This window comes from Oncorhynchus gorbuscha, linkage group LG05 (assembly GCF_021184085.1).
Source record: "Oncorhynchus gorbuscha isolate QuinsamMale2020 ecotype Even-year linkage group LG05, OgorEven_v1.0, whole genome shotgun sequence".
NCBI lineage: Eukaryota > Metazoa > Chordata > Actinopteri > Salmoniformes > Salmonidae > Oncorhynchus > Oncorhynchus gorbuscha.
In genome coordinates, this window is record NC_060177.1 from 74,092,709 (window position 1) to 74,112,820 (window position 20,112).

The following is a 20,112-nucleotide window of genomic DNA, read 5'->3' on the forward strand; positions in this document are numbered from 1 at the left end:
TACTCAGTACTTTGTTGAAACACCTTTGGCAGTGATTACAGCCTTGAGTTTTTTGGGGGATAACGCTACAAGCTTGGCACACCTGTATTTGGGAGTTTATACCATTTATTCTCTGCAGATCCTCTCAAGCTCTGTCAGGTTGGATGGGGAGTATCGTTTCACAGCTATTTTCAGGCCTCAATAGATGTTAGTTCGGGTTCAAATCTGGGCTCTGGCTGGGCCACTCAAGGACATTCAGAGACTTGTCCCAAAACCTCTCCTGTGTTGTATTGGCTGTGTGCTTTGGGTAGTTATCCTGTTAGGTGAACCTTCACCCCAGTCTGAGTTCCTGAGCGCTCTGGAGCAGGTTTTCAACAATGATCTCTCTGTACTTTAAACTGTTCATCTTTCCCTTGATCCTGACTAGTCTCCCAGTGCCTGCTGCTGAAAAACATCCTCAAAACATGATGCTGCCAGAGTTCAGAGTTCAATCTTGGTTTCATCAGACCAGATAATCTTGTTTCTCATGGTCTGAGTCCTTTAGGTGCCTTTTGGCAAGCCTTTTTACTGAGGAGTGGCTTCTGTTTGCCCACTACCATAAAGGCCTGATTGGTGGAGTGCTGCAGAGATGGTTGTCCTTCTGGAAGGTTCTCCCATCTCCACAGAGGAACTCTGGAGCTCTGTCAGAGTGACCATCGGTTTCTTGGTCACCTCGCTGACCAAGGCCCTTCTCCTCCCATTGCTCAGTTTGTCCAGGCGGCCAGCTCTAGCAAGAGTCTTGGCGATTCCGAACTTTGTCCGTTTAAGAATGATGGAGGCCACGGTGTCCTTGGGGACCTTCAATGCTGCACGCATTTTTTTGTACCCTTCCACAGATCTGTGCCTCGACACAATCCTGTCTCGGAGCTCATGGCTTTGTTTTTGTTCTGACATGCACTGTCAACTGTAGCACCTTATAGACAGGTGTGTGCCGTTCCAAATCAAGTCCAATCAATTGAATGTACAACATGTGGACTCCCAAGTTGTAGAAACATCTCAAGGATGATCAATGGAAACAGGATGCACCTGAGCTCAATTTCGAGTCTCATAGCAAAGGGGCTGAATACTTATGTAAATGTATATATACTGCTCAACAAAATAAAGGGAACACTAAAATAACACACCCTAGATCTGAATGAATGAATTATTATTATTATTATTTTTACCCCTTTTTCTCCCCAATTTTGTGGTATCCAATTGTTGTAGTAGCTACTATCTTGTCTCATCGCTACAACTCCCGTACGGGCTCGGGAGAGACGAAGGTTGATAGTCATGCATCCTCCGATACACAACCCAACCAGCCGTACTGCTTCTTAACACAGCGTGCATCCCACCCGGAAGCCAGCCGCACCAATGTGTTGGAGGGTACACCGTGCACCTGGCAACCTTGGCTAGCGCGCACTGCGCCCAGCCCGCCACAGGAGTCGCTGGTGAGACAAGGACATCCCTACCAACCAAGCCCACACATGCACATTTGTGACCTGTTGGAGGTCATTTTGCAGGGCTCTGGCAGTGCTCCTCCTTGCACAAAGGCGGAGGTAGCGGTCCTGCTGCTGGGTTGTTGCCCTCCTACGGCCTCCTCCACGTCTCCTGATGTACTGGCCTGTCTCCTGGTAGCGCCTCCATGCTCTGGACACTACGCTGACAGACACAGCAAACCTTCTTGCCACAGCTCGCGTTGATGTGCCATCCTGGATGAGCTGCACTACCTGAGCCACTTGTGTGGGTTGTAGACTCCGTCTCATGCTACTACAAGAGTGAAAGCAACGCCAGCATTCAAAAGTGACCAAAACATCAGCCAGGAAGCATAGGAACTGAGAAGTGGTCTGTGGTCACCACCTGCAGAACCACTCCTTTATTGGGGGGTATAATTTCCACCTGTTGTCTATTCCATTTGCACAACAGCATGTGAAATGTATTGTCAATCAGTGTTGCTTCCTACGTGGACCGTTTAATTTCACAGAAGTGTGATTGACTTGGAGTTACATTGTGTTGTTTAAGTGTTCCCTTTATTTTTTTGAGCAGTGTATAAACTCAGCAAAAAAAGAAACGTCCCTTTTTCAGGACCGGTCTTTCAAAAATAATTGGTAAAAATCCAAATAACTTCAGATCCTCATTGTAAAGGGTTTTGACACTGTTTCCCATGCTTATTCATTGAACCATGAGCAATTCATGAACATGCACCTGTGTAACTGTCATTAAGACACTAACAGCTTACAGACGGGAGGCAATTAAGGTCAGTCATGAAAACTTAGGACTCTATAAAGAGGCCTTTCTACTGACTCAGGAAAAACACCAAAAGAAAGATGCCCAGGGTCCCTGCCCAGTTTTGTGAACGTGCATTTGGCATGCTGCAAGGAGGCATGAGGACTGCAGATGTGGCCAGGGCAATAAATTGCAATGTCCGTACTGTGAGACGCCTAAGACAGTGCTCCAGGGAGACGGGATGGACAGCTGATCGTCCTCGCAGAGGCAAACCATGTGTAACAATACCTGCACAGGATCGGTACATCCGAACATCACACCTGCGGGACAGGTACAGGATGGCAACAACAACTGCCCGACTTACACCAGGAACACACAATTCCTCCATCAGTGCTCAGACTGTCCGCAATAGGCTGACAGTCTGGCCTGTGTGCTTGTAGGCCTGTTGTAAGGCAGGTCCTCACCAGACATAACCAGCAACAACATTGCCTATGGGCACAAACCCACTGTCGCTAGACCAAACAGGACTGGCAAAAAAGTGCTCTTCACTGAAGAGTCGCAGTTTTGTCTCACCAGGGGTGATGGTCGGCTTTGCGTTTATCGTCGAAGGAATGAGCATTACACAGAGGCCTGTACTCTGGAGCGGGATCGATTTTGGAGGTGGAGGGTACGTCATGGTCTGGGGCGATGTCACAGCATCATCGGACTGAGCTTGTCATTGCAGGCAAACTCAATGCTGTGCGTTACAGGGAAGACATCCTCCCTCATGTGGTACCCTTCCTGCAGGCTCATCCTGACATGACCCTCCAGTATGACAATGCCACCAGCCGTACTGCTCGTTCTGTGCGTGATTTCCTGCAAGACCGGAATGTCAGTGTTCTGCCATGGCCAGCGAAGAGCCCCGGATCTCAATCCCGTTGAGCACGTCTGGAACCTGTTGGATCGGAGGGAGAGGTCTAGGGCCATTCCCCCCAGAAATGTCCAGGAACTTGCCTTGGTGGAGTGGAGTAACATCTCACAGCAAGAACTGTCAAATCTGGTGCAGTCCATGAGGAGGAGATCCACTGCAGTACTTAATGCAGTTGGTGGCCACACCAGATACTGTTACTTTTGATTTGTTCAGGGACACATTATTCCATTTCTGTTGGTCACATATCTGTGGAACTTGTTCAGTTTGTCTGTTGAATCTTATGTTCATACAAATATTTACACATGTTAACTAAGTTTGCTGAAAATAAACGCAGTTGACAGTGAGAGGACATTGTTTTGTTTTTTTGATTTTATATATATTTTTTTGTTTCTAAAAACATGTTTTTGCTTTGTCTTTATGGGCTACTGTGTGTAGATTGAGGGGGGGAAACGATTTAATCAGTGTTAGAATAAGGCTGTAACAATGTTGAACAGTCAAGAGGTGTGAATACTTTGAGTGCACTGTATGTGTAATCTAACATTTATACTGTATGTGTAATCTAACACTTATACTGTATGTGTAATCTAACACTTATACTGTATGTGTAATCTAACACTTATACTGTATGTGTAATCTAACACTTATACTGTATGTGTAATCTAACACTTATACAACTACTACAACCTTTTTATTGTAATTCAAATTATTTTAACTTACTATATTTTTTTCGCTGCCCAGTGGCACCAGAAGTGGTCATTTGATTTGCGAACTCCATAACGTGCGTTTACTGAACTACAGAAACACTGCTAACCAGATGGTGCATGCATACTGAATTAAAGGGAACTACACTGTAATGATCTTCGTCTGTTGTTTGTAGAAAGTCAGACCGAAATGCAGCGTGTAGGTTACTCATGACTTTTAATGAAGCTAATACGGTACATGAAATAACGGAAGAAGAAAACAACAAACGAATGAAACTAATACAGCCTATCTGGTGACTAACACTAAGACAGGTACAATCACCCACGAAATACAACGCGCACTCAGGCTACCTAAATACGGTTCCCAATCCGAGACAACTAGAATCAGCTGACTCCAATTAGGAATCGCCTCAGGCAGCCAAGCCTAACTAGACACACCCCTAATAATACACACTCCCAATTAATACAAACCCTAATACGAAATACAACATATAAACCCATGTCACACCCTGGCCTACCCAAACATATAACAAAAACACAAGATACAATGACCAAGGCGTGACATACACACAAAAAAAAGTTTTCTTAATTTTTCCCAGACCTCAAACATGGTCCCCTGATGTGATTTAGGCATTATTCTGAACACAGAAAATCCAAGGAAATCCAAATTTGATATTTTCTGGAGAAACCTGAAATAAAATGGAGCAAATCCGAAACCTGAAAAAACAAAACGTAGAAAACGGAGTAGTAAAAAAACAGAATTGGATTTTAAAGTGCCTTAACAACTTTTTTAGAGTGTATTCTTCTGCAGCACAGCATTTGGGGAAAGTTTAGATCAGGTCCAACATTGTTTGGGCCATTCTAGAAAGAGTTTAGAGTAATACTTGTATATACCATTTATCCAAAGTGACTTACATTTTGATGTATGGGTGATCCTGGGAATCTTTACCATTATCCTGGTGTTGCAATGCTCTACCAAGATCCGTGACAAGGTTATACATTTTTTGTGAAGCCTCCATTCTAATGTGATTTATAATGCCTTTATGCCCCACTTCATAAAGAACAGGTTCATGTCATTTTTGACATGGTGGGTTATGTCTGATTTGACATGGGTTATGTCACACAGCTATTCCATTTTATCAACCTTTTATAGAGCATGACGAACAGTTCTAGATGCTTGTTAAGACTTTATGTAGCTCTTATGAAGGCATTATGAACGCTTTATGAAGCCTGTTTAAGCTGAACCTTTGTTGGAAGGAGACCAAATCAGTTTCTATGATTTGAAATGACCCTATATTCAAGAGAATGCTGTGTCTCAACCGATGTCTGGCACAACACAAACAGCTCAGACAATGTAAACTAGGGTCCACGCTACAACATACGGGAAAATTATAAACACTTGAGTTGAATTATAAAATAGTTTGACAACCTTTTTTTGTAAGCTTTCAAATGACATTGATTTTGATATTTAGATCTTAAAGCATCATTGACAAATAATTAATAGAAGTTTGAATATTTGACATTTTGGCCTTACCCAGGCCTCCTTTAAGACACCGTAATGATTCATCTGTAGGAGCTACAAAGCAAAAATTGGTAATATATGAAGCTTTACCTGTTGATCTGTGAGTATTTTTTTGTTTCAAATATTTTTATTAAACACACACAAGAATGGTGTATAGGTATACATGACAGGTATACAATTATTTTCTAGACATAAAAGAGCATACAGGAACAACAAGACCCAGAGTTCTGGGTGCAGAACACATAATACAAAACGAGGACACGTAGAAAGAAAGAGGGAAGATCCCCCCCCCCCCCCCCCCCCCAACTGCTCGGGTGGTAGGGCCAGCACACGCTGCCCAAAGGTAGATTAAAATATAGTGCGTTAATAAGTACAAATTCACAGCGCCGACACGTCCAAGAGGGAGAGGAAAGGCTGCCAGATTTTTATCAAATGTTGATAATTTATTTTTCAGAATATATCTAATTATTTCTAAGTGTACAGTGTTTGCCAATTCACTGAGCCATAATTTGGTAGAGGGCGCTTCCCTCCTTTTCCAAAACAACAAGATTTGTTTTTTTGCCGAGATGAGACCATATGAGATTAGTTGTTTTTGGGGGTTGGTTAATCCGTTTAGGGACTCAGATACTCCCAGGATTATCAGAAGCGGTTCTGGATCTATTGAAGTCTCCAAAACTTCAGAGAGGATCCTAAAAATTCCACACCAATAACCATGCAAGCTAGAGCATAGGGCAAAGCAGTGGAGTAGTGTACCCTGCGCAGCCTGACATTTATCACATGTAGGGGATGTGTCAGGAAATATCCTATGCAGTTTAGTTTTGGAATAGTGTAATCTGTGTAATACCTTGAATTGTATGAGACGATGTCTGGAATTAATGGAGCATGTGTGGATATACTCCAAGCTCTCTTCCCAGTCTGCCACTGAGATGTCAGTCCCTAGTTATTCCTCCCATTTTGCCTTGATGGCATCAGTAGAAGGTGTGCTAACAGATGTCAGTTTATCTGAGGTGGGGCATATTTTTATGCATCCGTCAAACATGGTAGGTTTAGCATTCCCAAATGTTGGGAGGTGTTTTCTAATGTAGTCTCTAATTTGTAGGTATCTGAAAAAATTACTTCTGGGAAGATTATAAGTTTCCCTCAGAAGCTCAAAGGAAGCAAAGGACCCTTCTATGTATAAATCCCCTATGGTACTTATCCCCAACTCTCCCCATCGCTCAAAGGTGTTATCAAGGTTAGAAGGGGCAAAGGAGGGATTCCTGGTGACAGGAAGCATGAATGACATTGGTCTGAGCTCAAAGTGGACTTTAATTTGCTTCCAGATTCGGACTGTGCTATCTATTATAGGATTGTTACAATAAAGTGACATCTCCAGATTGACAGGCGACAAAATCACAGCGCCAATAGAGAAGGGATGACACTCCTCCCGCTCCATACTAAGCCAGCTGGATGCCGGGAGTACGTCATCCAACAGAAACGTAACAATGCGGAGGTTAGCGGCCCAGTAATAAAATATAACATTTGGGAGAGACAATCCTCCTTCCATCTTGTATTTACAGAGGTGTTTTTTACCTATCCTGTGTGTTTTATAATCCCAGATGAAAGGATTGATAATTGAGTCCAGTTGTTTATGAAATAATTTAGGTATGAATACTGGGATGTTCTGATATAGGTAGAGCAGTTGTGGGAGGAAGACCATTTATGGCATTAATTCTTCCGAGCAGAGAAATTGGGAGAGTTCTCCAAAATAGTATGTTTGCTTTGAGTTTTTGTATCAGAGAGAGGAAATTCTCTTTAAATAGTAAGGAGTATTGTTTGCTAACTACAATTCCTAGGTAGGTAAATTTTTCTGAAGATAACTTAAAAGGGAGATGTTCTAGCCTGGAGGTATTTTGCGACCGTATGGGCATTAATTCACTCTTGTTCCAATTTATTCTGTATCCCGAGAAGGTACCAAACCAATTGATCACATCAAGAATAGCTGGGATACTAGCCTGGGGTTCTGTTACATAGAGGAGGATGTCATCTGCGTATAGAGAGATCTTATTTAGAGTATCTTTAGTATTATAGCCGTGTATTGCTGCATGAGATCTAATCGTCTGAGTGAGCGGTTCGATAATTAGGGCGAAGAGCATAGGCAACAGCGCACAACCCTGCCTTGTCCCCCTGTTGAGGTTAAATCGGGGCGACAATGATTGGTTAGTGAGTATTCTGGCACAGGGGTTCCTATATAAAAGCTGGATCCAATTTATGAACCAATCTCCAATATTACATTTCTGTAGGACCTTGAATAGATAGGGCCACTCAACTTGGTCAAAGGCCTTTTCGGCGTCAAGAGATATGACGGGAAGGTCCACGTTGGGTAACCTCTGAGAATACATAATATTGAAGAGGCGCCTGAGATTGAAGAATGAGTTTCTGTTAGGGATAAAGCCGGTCTGATCCGAATGGACCAATTTGCCAATTAAAGTGCTAAGCCTGTTAGCCAGAGTTTTTGCTAAAATCTTTTGGTCTTTAAGTCTTTAAATCTTTAAGGAGAGATATTGGTCTGTATGATCCTACCTCTTCTGGATCTTTACCCTTCTTATGTATAACTGTAAAGGAACGCTTCATCCAAAGTAGAAGGGAGAGCTCCATCCTCATTGGCCTGAATCAACATTTTGTGCAGATAGGGGGAGAGCATGTTGCTGAATGTTTTATAGAATTCACCAGGGTATCCATCTGAGCCCGGGGTCTTGCCACTCTTTAGAGATTTAATTGTTTCTCGAATTTCATCAAGAGCTATTTCCTTATTCAGGAAGTTAGAATCTTCCTGGTTCAGGGCAGGAAGATTACAGTCCTCCAAAAATGTTTGCATAATTAAGGGGTTAGGATCCGCTTTACATGTGTATATAGAGACTCATAAAACTGCCGGAATCTGTCATTGTCTTTGGGGGAAGAGAGTAATTCCCCAGATGCAGATTTAACCCTGTGAATCATTCGGTCACTCACATTTTTTCGAAGTTGTCTGGCGAGTAATTTGTGTGGTTTGTCACCAAACTCAAAATATTTTTGCTTGGCATAGAGAAAAGATTTAGCAATTTTAGCTGAGAGAATCTGATTATATTCAAATTTTAAAGAGGTAATTTTTGTATGTTTCTCCATAGATGGGTGGCTAGCATTCTCCCTATCCAGTAAGTGAATTTGTCCCTCTAGTTCTTCCTGTTTTGCCTACTCCTGGCAGCCTGAAAGGAGATGATACAGCCTCTCAGATAAGCCTTCAGTGTTTCCCACAATAATGCTGGGGAGGTCTCTGTGTTGTCGTTGGTATCAAAGAAAAATGTAATTTGGTCTTTAAGATATTCACAGAATGTTGGTTCTGTGAGGAGCTGAGGATTCAGCTTCCAGACCATCTCGTTTGGTACAATGTCACCCAATCTCAGGGAGAAGGTGAGTGGACTGTGGTCCGAGATTATAATATCATGATATCTCACATTACAGGTATAGGGGCGTAGTCTAGCATCCAACAAAAAGTAGTCAATTCGAGTGTAAACCTTGTGAACATGAGAGTAAAAGGAGTATTCCCTACCCGTAGGGTTAGCGATCCTCCATATATCAAATAAGTTTGAATTCTTTATGTAGGTATTCAAGATTTCGCTTGAATAGGAGGTAGGGGTTCACCGGGTAGAGGATCTATCCAAATATTGGTCTAGCACACAGTTAAGGTCCCCTCCATTGACCAGGTTAGTATGGGAGATATCTGGAATCAGGGCAAGGACTCTTTTGAAAAAAGAGGGGTTGTCAATGTTTGGCCCATAGATATTTAGTAGAGTTACTGAGGTAGAGTGGATTTCTCCTATTGCGATCACATACCGACCCTCTTTATCCGCAATAGTGGTTTTATGTAGAAAGGGAATTCCTTTCCGTACCAGAATCGCTGTGCCTCTCGTTTTGGCAGAGAAGTTAGAGTTATACACTTGCCCCACCCACCTACACTTAAGTCTGCTATGAGAGTTATTCTTCAGATGGGTTTCTTGCAAAAATATAATATCAGACGAGAGTGCTTTCAAGTGGGCTAGGACCTTGCCCCTCTTAATTGGTTCGTTTAAACCCTTGACATTCCAGGAAGTGAATGTAAGCCCCGCCCTCCTCTCGTTTGTAGATCCTATGGTGGCCTGCATACCATGTAACTTGATAAAAAGGTAAGAAAGCGCACCAAACCATCACGATCAGCATATGTAGCACCTACACCCGAGCAGTATCCAACCCACCCCTCCCCCCTGCAAGCACCTTTACTTCCCACCCTGTTCCCCTAATTTCCCCAACACTTACCCCCCCATCAACCCACATTTAACAGGCATGTACAAACAGGAGAGAAAAAAAAAGGAAAAATAAAAATAATAAACACATTGTCTGGCCGATGCCAAAAAAGCGCGGCGCGACCTCGAACAAGAGGTAAAACAAAAATAAAATCCCAACTATACATTCACCTCTCACTATCCTAGAACTTCTACTAACATATGAACTGAGGAGGCTCCCGCGAGTTAAGTGTTCAGTTAGCATCTAATAAACCTAAACCGAATAAGTTGCAACTTAAACATATTGCGCATTTAAGCGTCATCCTGGGTCAATCCCAGAGATAAGCTAGATATAGCCTCAAGATTATATTGCTAAGCACTGCCGGTCAAAAAATAAACCATCCGCAACCGACATAGTCAGCCGTACCTTTACATACTGTGGGTCAGGAGATCGGAACAAGGATTTGTTAAATTAAACGTTCCCCCCATAAAAAAACATGTTTAATAAAAAATAAATACAAATATATACCGTTGGGAGGCGTCTGCCCCCTCCCAACCACCACCCCCAGTCCCCTGCAAGCAATAAATAAATGGTATGGTAGTAAGAGTGATGTAAGGATTGTAAAATAAATAACGAAACAAAAGTGGGGGAATATAAGTATATCCGACCGAAGGTGTCAGTGATCAAACCTGGAAGTAAAAAATATGCATTGCTGAGCACAGCCGGGATGAAAGTGAATTTAACGTTAAATGAGAGCTGTGACCGCCATCCATTGGTCTGCTCAGCGTCTTACATGTTCGGTAGCCCTTGTTGAGCCCGTTTAATACGTTTTCACCCAATATGGTATAGTATGGATTCGAGTCCATGAGCAGACCCTAACACGCAACAACAAGGCACTCTAACCTGTACGGGGGATTGGTGTATATCCCCGGATAAACTTCTCCGCGTCCAAAACCGAGAGCCAAATCTTCTCACCGGAAGGCGGGGTAATTCTTAGTCTTGCAGGGAAGAGTAAAGGCTGGGCGAAGCTGGAGTTTGTAGAGTTTGTTCATGACATCTCTGTAGTCGGCGCGATGCTTTGCCACATCGGGCGCATAATCCTCATAGACACGGAATGGATGCCCTTTATGTGACAGGTTGCCCCTCATTCGAGCTTCACGCAGGATAAGATTCTTGGTCTTGAAACTGTGACAACAGATTATTATTGGGCGAGGACGTTGGCCCGGTCCAGGCACTGGGACAAGGGAGCGATGTGCGCGGTCCAGCTGGGGATCCGAATCCAAAACATCCGATCCCATTGCATCCTTCAATAGCTTGGCGAAGAAGTCGGTAGGGCAAGAGCCCGCCTCGATCCCCTCTGCCAGACCAACAACGCGAAGGTTATTACGTCTGGATCGGCCCTCCAGGTCCACCACTTTCACAGAAAGCCTCTGCACAGTATCCTGCAATGATGTGCATAGCTTCTCTAACTCGTCGATCCTACCAGCGTTGAAGAAGCTTTCTCAAGGTCCACAATACTTTGGCCATGCGAAGCGACCGTTCGAATGACGCTCTCGATTTTGGTGTCCAGCTCAGCAATAGTGGCCTTAAGATCCTCAGCTATAGCAACACGTAGCTCCCCCAAAGCCCGGGTAAGTTCTGTAAGTGTCACGTTGTTGCAGGTGCCTCCCGCCATGTCTGTCTCGTTGTTTAGTGGGGAGTAGGCCTCCGCTGTGGATTTATTGTCCTTTGGTCGCTTATTACTCGGCATTTTCATATAAAAAGTTACAATCTTGTATTAGAAAGAAACGTTTGTTGTAAAAAGTGCCATAAAGTAGGTTAAATTAGATTATTTCGCAAAAAAGTTGCAGGAGCCTCTCACGCATAGCCGTTCACTCCAACATGCTAGCTCCGCCCCCATGAGTATTCTTTTATTAAATAAAAATGCTCTTGCATAAAATATTCAGACATTAATAAATAAATATATATACAGTTTTTAAGTTGGCTAGTCAAAAAATATATTGTTGAACCTATCCACTCTACGGGCATATCAAAGTTCCAGTGGGATCTCTGCTAGTTTGAAAGTTATGGCCCATTTTTTGAGAGAAATTGACATGGTAGGCAATGTAATCAATCACAATCCCTCCTTTTACTGGTCATTGCACTTCCTTCGAATCGCCAGCAGAGGGCAACCATTTTGAATCGATTTTCACATTCTGTTGCTAATGGTTACATATTGGATCATAACTAAAAGTTGCAGAGATCCCGCTCTTGAACTTGGATATTTTTAAATTGAATTGAAATGAAGACACTGCTTATATTACAGAGCAAGTGGTAAATCCTCATGACACCAATTCTTAAAGGAAGTCTGGTTAAGGCCAAAATCTCACGTTTCAACTTCAATTAATTGTTTCAATTATGCTTTATTAACATACAAATGTCATATCAACAACACTTCCTCCAAAGCACCCTTCTATGTGTTAAGCGGGGTGGAGCAGGTGAACCCAAGTGCAGACTCAGATGAGGAGACCGGGATAAGGTAACCAAGGTATTTATTGAAAAGCAGGTGGGAGATGGGGTGCAGGCCAGGGGGAGCTCGGTTGGGTAGCAGGGAACCAGGAACTGGGCAAAGGGGGGTAGGGGAAGCTGGTCCGGAGCAGAATCGAAGGAAGCAGTATAGTGGGGCGTCCAGGGCAGGGAAGCAAGACTGATGAGATGAGGGACTGACGACACAGGGACCAGAGTCAGAGCGGACGGAACTGTAGCGGAGAGAAATGCAGCGTCAGGCTAGGGAAAACAAGCAACACAGGATAACAAGATCTATGCAGGAACAAACGGCTTGAAATGCAGACTGACTGAGCAAAGGCTACAATCTGGCAGGACTGAGTATTTGTAGAGGTCTTGATTATGGAACAGGCTGCAGCTGGTGGGGATCTGCTCTGACTCCAGCACACCTGTTCCACTCACGCAATCAGATACACCCACACAGAGAGGGAGAGAGCACTGGGGGAGTGGTGGCAGGTTAGGGAGACACAGTATGAGAAGTAGAGGGTGTGGCAGGGCAGATGTAACACTATGGATTACATTTAGTGAAAATCCCCCAAATCAAGGTATTTTTTGTTGTTGTTCTAGTTTCATGTTCTAGTTTCCCCTAAAGAGAAAGGGTGTCATTTGGGACATAACCGTAACGTCTTATCACCATTACCTCAGATAAGGGAAATAAAACAAATATTTGCATGACAATTACAGAAGATGGGTAGGTATAGACTTCTGAACCATTGAACTTGACAACAGTAAAAAACGTATGTGAATAATGGCATTGAATCAGTCCAGAGGCTATGACTCAGCTACTCACATCACTTACCGCCACAGGAGCTGTCCTGACCTACAGAATAATAACTTTCGAACACTGATTGAAACCAGTTTGTCCTTAACATTGATCTCTACTCTCACACTGTGGAGGTGGTGATGACATTCTAATAATAGTGCCTATAGTCTTGTCACAGGATGATTCGTCTTTCAGTATTCTAGCACCTGGTCACAGCATGATTTCTTTGTAAAAGAATATAGCCAGTTACCGGGTGTGACCTGCTCGCTTTTTCTTTAAATATAGTTGATGGATGCAAGGAACAGGACATTAACTAGTAGTGATTTGACTGATCACTAATACACATGAAGGAGGCCCTCTCTGGCTGTACAATAACGTATGTAGGAGAGTCTTCAATGGCTCTGGGGGATAGGCTCATTCTGTTTAAGCCAATTAGAAGGAACTTGACTCTGGAGTGGATGCGGTTACGTAAGATTAGACTGCTTGGGCTACTCATATGCTGTGTGCAGCAGCGGTGCAGTTGATGGATACAGTGAACTGTTGCATAAACACTGTACATTTGACTATTGTGATGCATAATTGTCATGGTAATTTGATGTCCAGTCAATGAGCATTATGGGTCAGTCTACAGAGTTTCAATATTGGCCTACAAATGTTTAAATTATTTACATTGTGATAAGGGGGGAGTGGGATAAGTTGAGACACCCTTGTTTCTAGGAAACCATACACAACAGTGGAGGCTTCTCAGAGGAGGAAGGGAAGGACCATCCTACTCAGTAAATTTCAGAAAAATGTAAAGAGGTAATGACCACTCTACTCCACTACCATTATCAACTCTCTTGACATTAACTGAAGCCGTGTCTCATATTGCCCACGCAACCACTGGCATATTGAATGTTTCCTCTCCAACCATTGAAGAATCTAACAAAGTAGCCATCCAGTGAGTAGACCTGTACATTTTCTCATTACTGTGTGTAGAGTCGATCACAATCACATTATTACACATCAATGATTTCACTCCTTGGACAAACAAATGTTTTGATATTTTGTCTGTGTAGTGTATTTTGTTATTGTTTTTAGTCTCCCCAGTCAAATCCTGTCCTGCCCTCAGTGGAAGAGTTGAGCTCTGCTCCAACACCATCCATCCATCCATCCATCCATGATGAGCCTGTCCTGCACTGAAGCCTATGAACACCTCGACCCCTGTCCTACACTGAAGTCAAGTCTCTGAACACCTCAACTCATGCCTCATACCCTCATTTAATCACTGCTGTGATCCTTTCCCAACACTGTGTAAGTAACCCTCTCATTCCAATTCCCCATAATATACATGTCTTTATTAAATGCTTTAGGTTAAAACAATTTGTTATTGACGATTATTGAAACACGCGTTGTCTCTGTGCGGTTGGCGCCTATACCATGGGTCTCCCATCCTGTTAATTTCTTTTCAACAATAACTGCCAGGGTACGATTAAGCAAAACGGCCCGAGGAGGTGTGGTGTATTGGCCATAGAGGTCGACCGATTATGATTTTTCAATGCCGATACTGATTATTGGAGGACCAAAAATTGTGTGTGTTTGGGTACTAATGACAATTACAACAGGACTGAATGAACACTTACTATATCAAATGAATGAAATCAATTTAGTCTCAAATAAATAATGAAACATGTTCAATTTGGTTTAAATAATGCAATAGCACAGTGTTGGAGAAGAAAGTAAAAGTGCAGTATGTGCTATGTAAAAAAGCTAACATTTAAGTTCCTTGCTCAGAACATGAGAACATATGAAAGCTGGTAGTTCCTTTTAACATGAGTCTTCAATATTCCCAGGTAAGATGTTTTAGGTTGTAGTTATTATAGGAATTATAGGACTATTTTTCTCTATACCTTTGACTATTTGAAGTTCTTATAGGCACTATAGTATTGCCAGCCTAATCTCGGGAGTTGGTAGGCTTGAAGTCATAAACAGCGATGTGCTTCAAGCATTGTGAAGAGCTGCTGGCAAACACAGTGTCATGACGTTGGCCTGGGGGGTAGGTTTATGACAGTCATAAATACCTCTTCCCCCCTGTTTCCTCTCTCTACCCTACTGATGTGACATTTGAAAACCCCTTGGTTAACATAGAGATACTGGGAACATCAGAAGGTGGGGGGAAATGAACTATATTCTGGTAATCCGACCAATTGAACATATATGGTGTTACTTAATGAATATGATGTCAGTTCGGTTGTCATCTGAGACATTCTCATCAATGATAAGATGACATAAACTCTACAGTGGAAAGTCTACACATCAGAGTTATCGGATTCACATGGAATTGTTGTTCAATTTAAATGTTTGAATATAAAATTATTGGTGAAGAGATTAAATGTAATTTTAGCTTCCAATTGAGAGATTTGGGTTAGGGCTCTGCTCAATCAGTGGCGCGCCCCTGTAAAGAGACATGGTGTCACGCCTTGGTCATTGTATTTTGTGTTTTCGTTATATTATTTGGTCATGCCAGGGTGTGACATGGGTTTATGTTATTGTATTTTCGTATTGGGGTTTGTAGTATTTGGGATCGCGGCTGATTAGGGGTGTTGTATAGGCTTGGCTGCCTGAGGCGGTTCTCAATCAGTCAGGTGATTCTCGTTGTCTCTGATTGGGAACCGTATTTAGGTAGCCTGAGTTTCGCTTTGTATTTCGTGGGTGATTGTTCCTGTCTCTGTGTAGTTTCACCAGATAGGCTGTAATAGGTTTTCATTCAGTTTGTTGTTTTTGTATATGTATAAGATGTTTCATGTATCGCAATCTCTTCATTAAAGACATGAGTAACCACTACGCTGCATTTCGGTCCGACTCTCTTTTGACAAACGAAGAACGCCGTTACAGAATCACCCACCACACACGGAACGAGCAGCGTGTTAACAGGCAGCGACAGCTTGAACAGCGAAGGGAGGACGTTATGGACAGCAGAGGCATGGAGTATACGACGTGGGAAGAAATCGACAGGTGGGCGGCAGACCCAGAGAGAGTGCAGGAGCCCGCCTGGGATTCGCTGGAGCAGTGCGAAGAGGGCTATAGGCGAATGGAGTCGGAAAAAAAAGACACGGCGGCGCAGAGCGAAAACCGAAAGTCACCCCCAAATATTTATTGGGGGAGGGCTCAGAGAGAGAGTGGCTGAGTCAGGAGTCAGACCTGAGCCAACTCTCCCTGTTAATCGTGAAGAGCAGTTGCAGTGGGAGAGGCTGCACCACTTGGAGAATTGGACATGGGAGGAGGAACTGGACGGAAAAGGACCCTGGGCTCAGCCTGGTGAATATCGCCGCCCCAAGGAGGAAATAGAGGCGGAAAAAGGAGAGACGCTGGTATGAGGAGGCAGCACGGCGACGCGGATGGAAGCCCGAAAAGCAGCCCCCAAAAAATATTGAGGGGGGGCTTAATGGGAGTATGGCTATGCCAGGTAGGAGACCTGCGCAAACTCCCTGTGCTTACCGGGGGGCTAGAGAGACCGGGCAGACACCGTGTTATGCTATGGAGCGCACGGTGTTTCCAGTGCAGATCTGCGGGTGCATAGCCCGGTGCGGTTCATACCAGCCCTTCCTATTGGCCGGGCTAGAGTGGGCATTGAGCCAGGTAAGCTTGGGCAGGCTCTGTGCTCAAGAGCTCCAGTGCGCCTGCACGGTCCGGTCTATCCAGAACCACCTCCACACACCAGTCCTCCGGTAGCAGCTCCCCGCACCAGTCTTCCTGTGCGCGTCCTCGATCCTGTAGCACCAGTTCTAGCACCACGCACCAGGCCTTCTGTGCGCCTCGCCTATTCAGCACAGCCAGAGCCTTCCTTCCCTCCTGCGCTGTCGGAGTCTCCCGCCTGTTCAGCGCTGTCGGAGCCTTTCTCCTCTCCTGCGCTACCGGAGTCTCCTGCCTGTTCGGAGCAGCCTGAGCTGCCAGTCTGCAGGGAGCTGTCAGTCTGCAAGGTACTGTCAGTCTGCACGAAGCAGCCAGAGCTGTCAGTCTGCAAAGAGCTGCCAGTCTGCAGGGTGCTGTCAGCCTGCATGGAGCAGTCAGAGCTGTCAGTCTGCATGACGCAGCCAGAGCTGTCAGTCTGCAAGGAGCTGTCAGTCTGCAAGGAGCTGTCAGTCTGCAAGGAGCTGCCAGTCTGCAGGGTGCTGTCAGCCTGCATGGAGCAGTCAGAGCTGTCAGTCTGTGTGAAGCAGTCAGAGCTGTCAGCCTGCATGGAGCTGCCAGAGCTGTCAGTCTGCAAGGAGCGGTCAGTCTGCATAGAGCAGCTAGATCTGCCAGTCAGCCATGATCTTCTAGATCTGCCAGTGAACCAGTCTCTTCCAGATCTGCCAGTCAACCAGTCTCTTCCAGATCTGCCAGTCAACCAGTCTCTTCCAGATCTGCCAGTCAACCAGTCTCTTCCAGATCTGCCAGTCAACCAGTCTCTTCCAGATCTGCCAGTCAACCAGTCTCTTCCAGATCCGCCAGCCAGGATCTACCGGAGCCTACTACCTGCCTGAGCATCATCTCAGTACTGGGCTTCCTCTCAGTCCCGAGCTGCCCCTCAGTCCCGAGCTGCCCCTCAGTTCAGTGGGTTTCTGGGTGAGGACTAGTAGGCCATGGTCGGCGGCGAGGGTGGATTATTCCAGGACGCGAAGGGGAGGAACTAGGATATTAATGGAGTGAGGGCCACGTCCTGAGCCGGAACCGCCACCATGGACAGACGCCCACCCGGACCCTCCCTATGGTTTTGAGGTGCGTCCGGGAGTCCGCACCTTAGGGGAGGGGGGGTTCTGTCACGCCTTGGTCATTGTATTTTGTGTTTTCGTAATATTATTTGGTCAGGCCAGGGTGTGACATGGGTTTATGTTATTGTATTTTCGTATCGGGGTTTGTAGTATTTGGGATCGTGGCTGATTAGGGGTGTTGTATAGGCTTGGCTGCCTGAGGCGGTTCTCAATCAGTCAGGTGATTCTCGTTGTCTCTGATTGGGAACCGTATTTAGGTAGCCTGAGTTTCGCTTTGTATTTCGTGGGTGATTGTTCCTGTCTCTGTGTAGTTTCACCAGATAGGCTGTAATAGGTTTTCGTTCCGTTTGTTGTTTTTGTATATGTATAAGTTATTTCATGTATCGCAATCTCTTCATTAAAGAAATGAGTAACCACTACGCTGCATTTCGGTCCGACTCTCTTTTGACAAACGAAGAACGCCGTTACACATGGGTTATAAAACTTTTCAAACACGCCCTCCTCTCCCTTCCTATATAAAGCCTTGATGAAAATATAACCTCCTGTTCCAAGTACGTGAGGTCTGCAGCCTCTGCGTTAAAAGGACTAACATGTCAACTACAGAACTAAGCCAATCTCAGCGTGAGCTTTGGTTGCGAATGGTATGAACTTTGAACTCTTATTCACTACAGAAGTGATACCTCCTAGCCGTTGAGTTAGCCACAGTAGCTGCAAACGCAGGCTAGGAAAGAACAGACAGAGTATCCAGTCTACCACACAACAACGTTACTACCACGTATCCAATTGACCACCAGAGACATTCTTCACAGGACTCGGTTTGGCAACACGGCCTTCCATCTACCACCAACCTACCGAAGCGCAGCTCAGAGTAAATATCTATTGGGGCGGCAGCGTAGGCTAGTGGTTAGAGCATTGGACTAGTAACCAGAAGGTTGCGAGTTCAAACCCCCGAGCTGACAAGGTACAAATCTGTCGTTCTGCCCCTGAACAGGCAGTTAACCCACTGTTCCCAGGCCGTCATTGAAAATAAGAATGTGTTCTTAACTGACTTGCCTTGTTAAATAAAGGTAAAATAATAATAAAATTGCATTTTCCTTTTCCAAATGAGCGGTAATTTAGAATGCACAAGATACTGTATTTACGATAGCACAGCTTCTCCCTTTGTCCCTCAGTCTTCCCGCTCTATCACTCAAACCCAGCCCCTTTTCTTTTGTGTAACCAGCTGTCATAACTGTTCCGCCCGCAAGGGACGTTTTCCTTTATGATGTAATTTGTCATCAAGGTATGATTCATTCTTTGTACATGTAATTCTGTGTGATTAGTAAGGTATTTAGTAAATAAATAATTAAACCTAATTTTATATTGCTGATTCAACTTGTTAGCCAGGGTTCGTGAAGATAACCAAGAATTTACAACTTTCAGATGAGACTGAATTAAGGTGACAATTAATATGGACTGCTATTGATGTAAAATATTACTAGGTCTTTGAGTTTATTCGGAAGATAACATCTCTATAAATATTATTTCGTGGTGCCCCGACTCTCTAGTTAATTACATTTACATGATTAGTTCAATCAGGTAATATTAATTACGGAGAAAGGATGTTATAGAATAGCATGTCATATCACTTAACCAGGCATAGCCAAAGACACGACAACAGGAAAGTGCTGTTTGAATGAATGATTACGAGCCTGCTGCTGCCTACCACCGCTCAGACTGCTCTATCAAAAATCAAATCAGACTTAATTATAATATAAATACACAAATCCGGAAACTATCATTTAGAAAACAAAACGATTATTCTTTCAGTGAAATACGGAATCGTTCCGAGTTTTATCAAAAGGGTGGCATCCCTAAGTCTAAATATTGCTGTTACATTGCACAACCTTCACTGTTATAATTATGTAAAATTCTGGCAAATTTAATTATGGTCTTTGTTAGGAAGAAATGGTCTTCACACAGTTCGCAACGAGCCAGGCAGCCCAAACAGCTGCATAATACCCTGACTCTGCTTGCACAGAATGCTGGAGAGGTGACACAATTTCCCTAGTTAATATTGCCTGCTAACATTAATTTATTTTAACTAAATATGGAGTTTAAAAATATACTTGTGTATTGATTTTAAGAAAGGCATTGATGTTTATGGTTAGGTACATAGCTTTTTTTTGTGAATGTGCTTGTTAAATCATAACCCGTTTGGCGAAGTAGGCTGTGATTCGATGATACACTGCTCAAAAAAATAAAGGGAACACTAACATAACACATCCTAGATCTGAATGAATGAAATATTCTTATTAAATACTTTTTTCTTTACATAGTTGAATGTGATGACAACAAAATCACACAAATTATGGAAATCAAATTTATCAACCCACTCAAAATCAACCCACTCAAAATTAAAGTGGAAAATCACACTACAGGCTGATCCAACTTTGATG

The 20,112-nt window shown here is 43.8% G+C and overlaps 1 long non-coding RNA gene across 5 annotated transcripts in view; it reads left to right on the forward strand.

The window, feature by feature from the left end:
* The window catches only part of LOC124035250, a 49,482-nt gene that overhangs the window by 7,644 nt on the left and 21,726 nt on the right, over positions 1 to 20,112 (forward strand). The window contains exons 3-6 of one of the 5 annotated variants that reach the window (XR_006838708.1): positions 12,080 to 12,161; positions 13,659 to 13,742; positions 13,860 to 13,881; positions 14,022 to 14,234. This is a non-coding gene — a long non-coding RNA (uncharacterized LOC124035250). Of the gene's footprint in view, positions 1 to 12,079; positions 12,162 to 13,658; positions 13,882 to 14,021; positions 14,235 to 20,112 lie in introns of all 5 variants that reach the window. The other 4 variants (XR_006838710.1, XR_006838709.1, XR_006838711.1 and 1 more) reach the window with 4 other exon arrangements.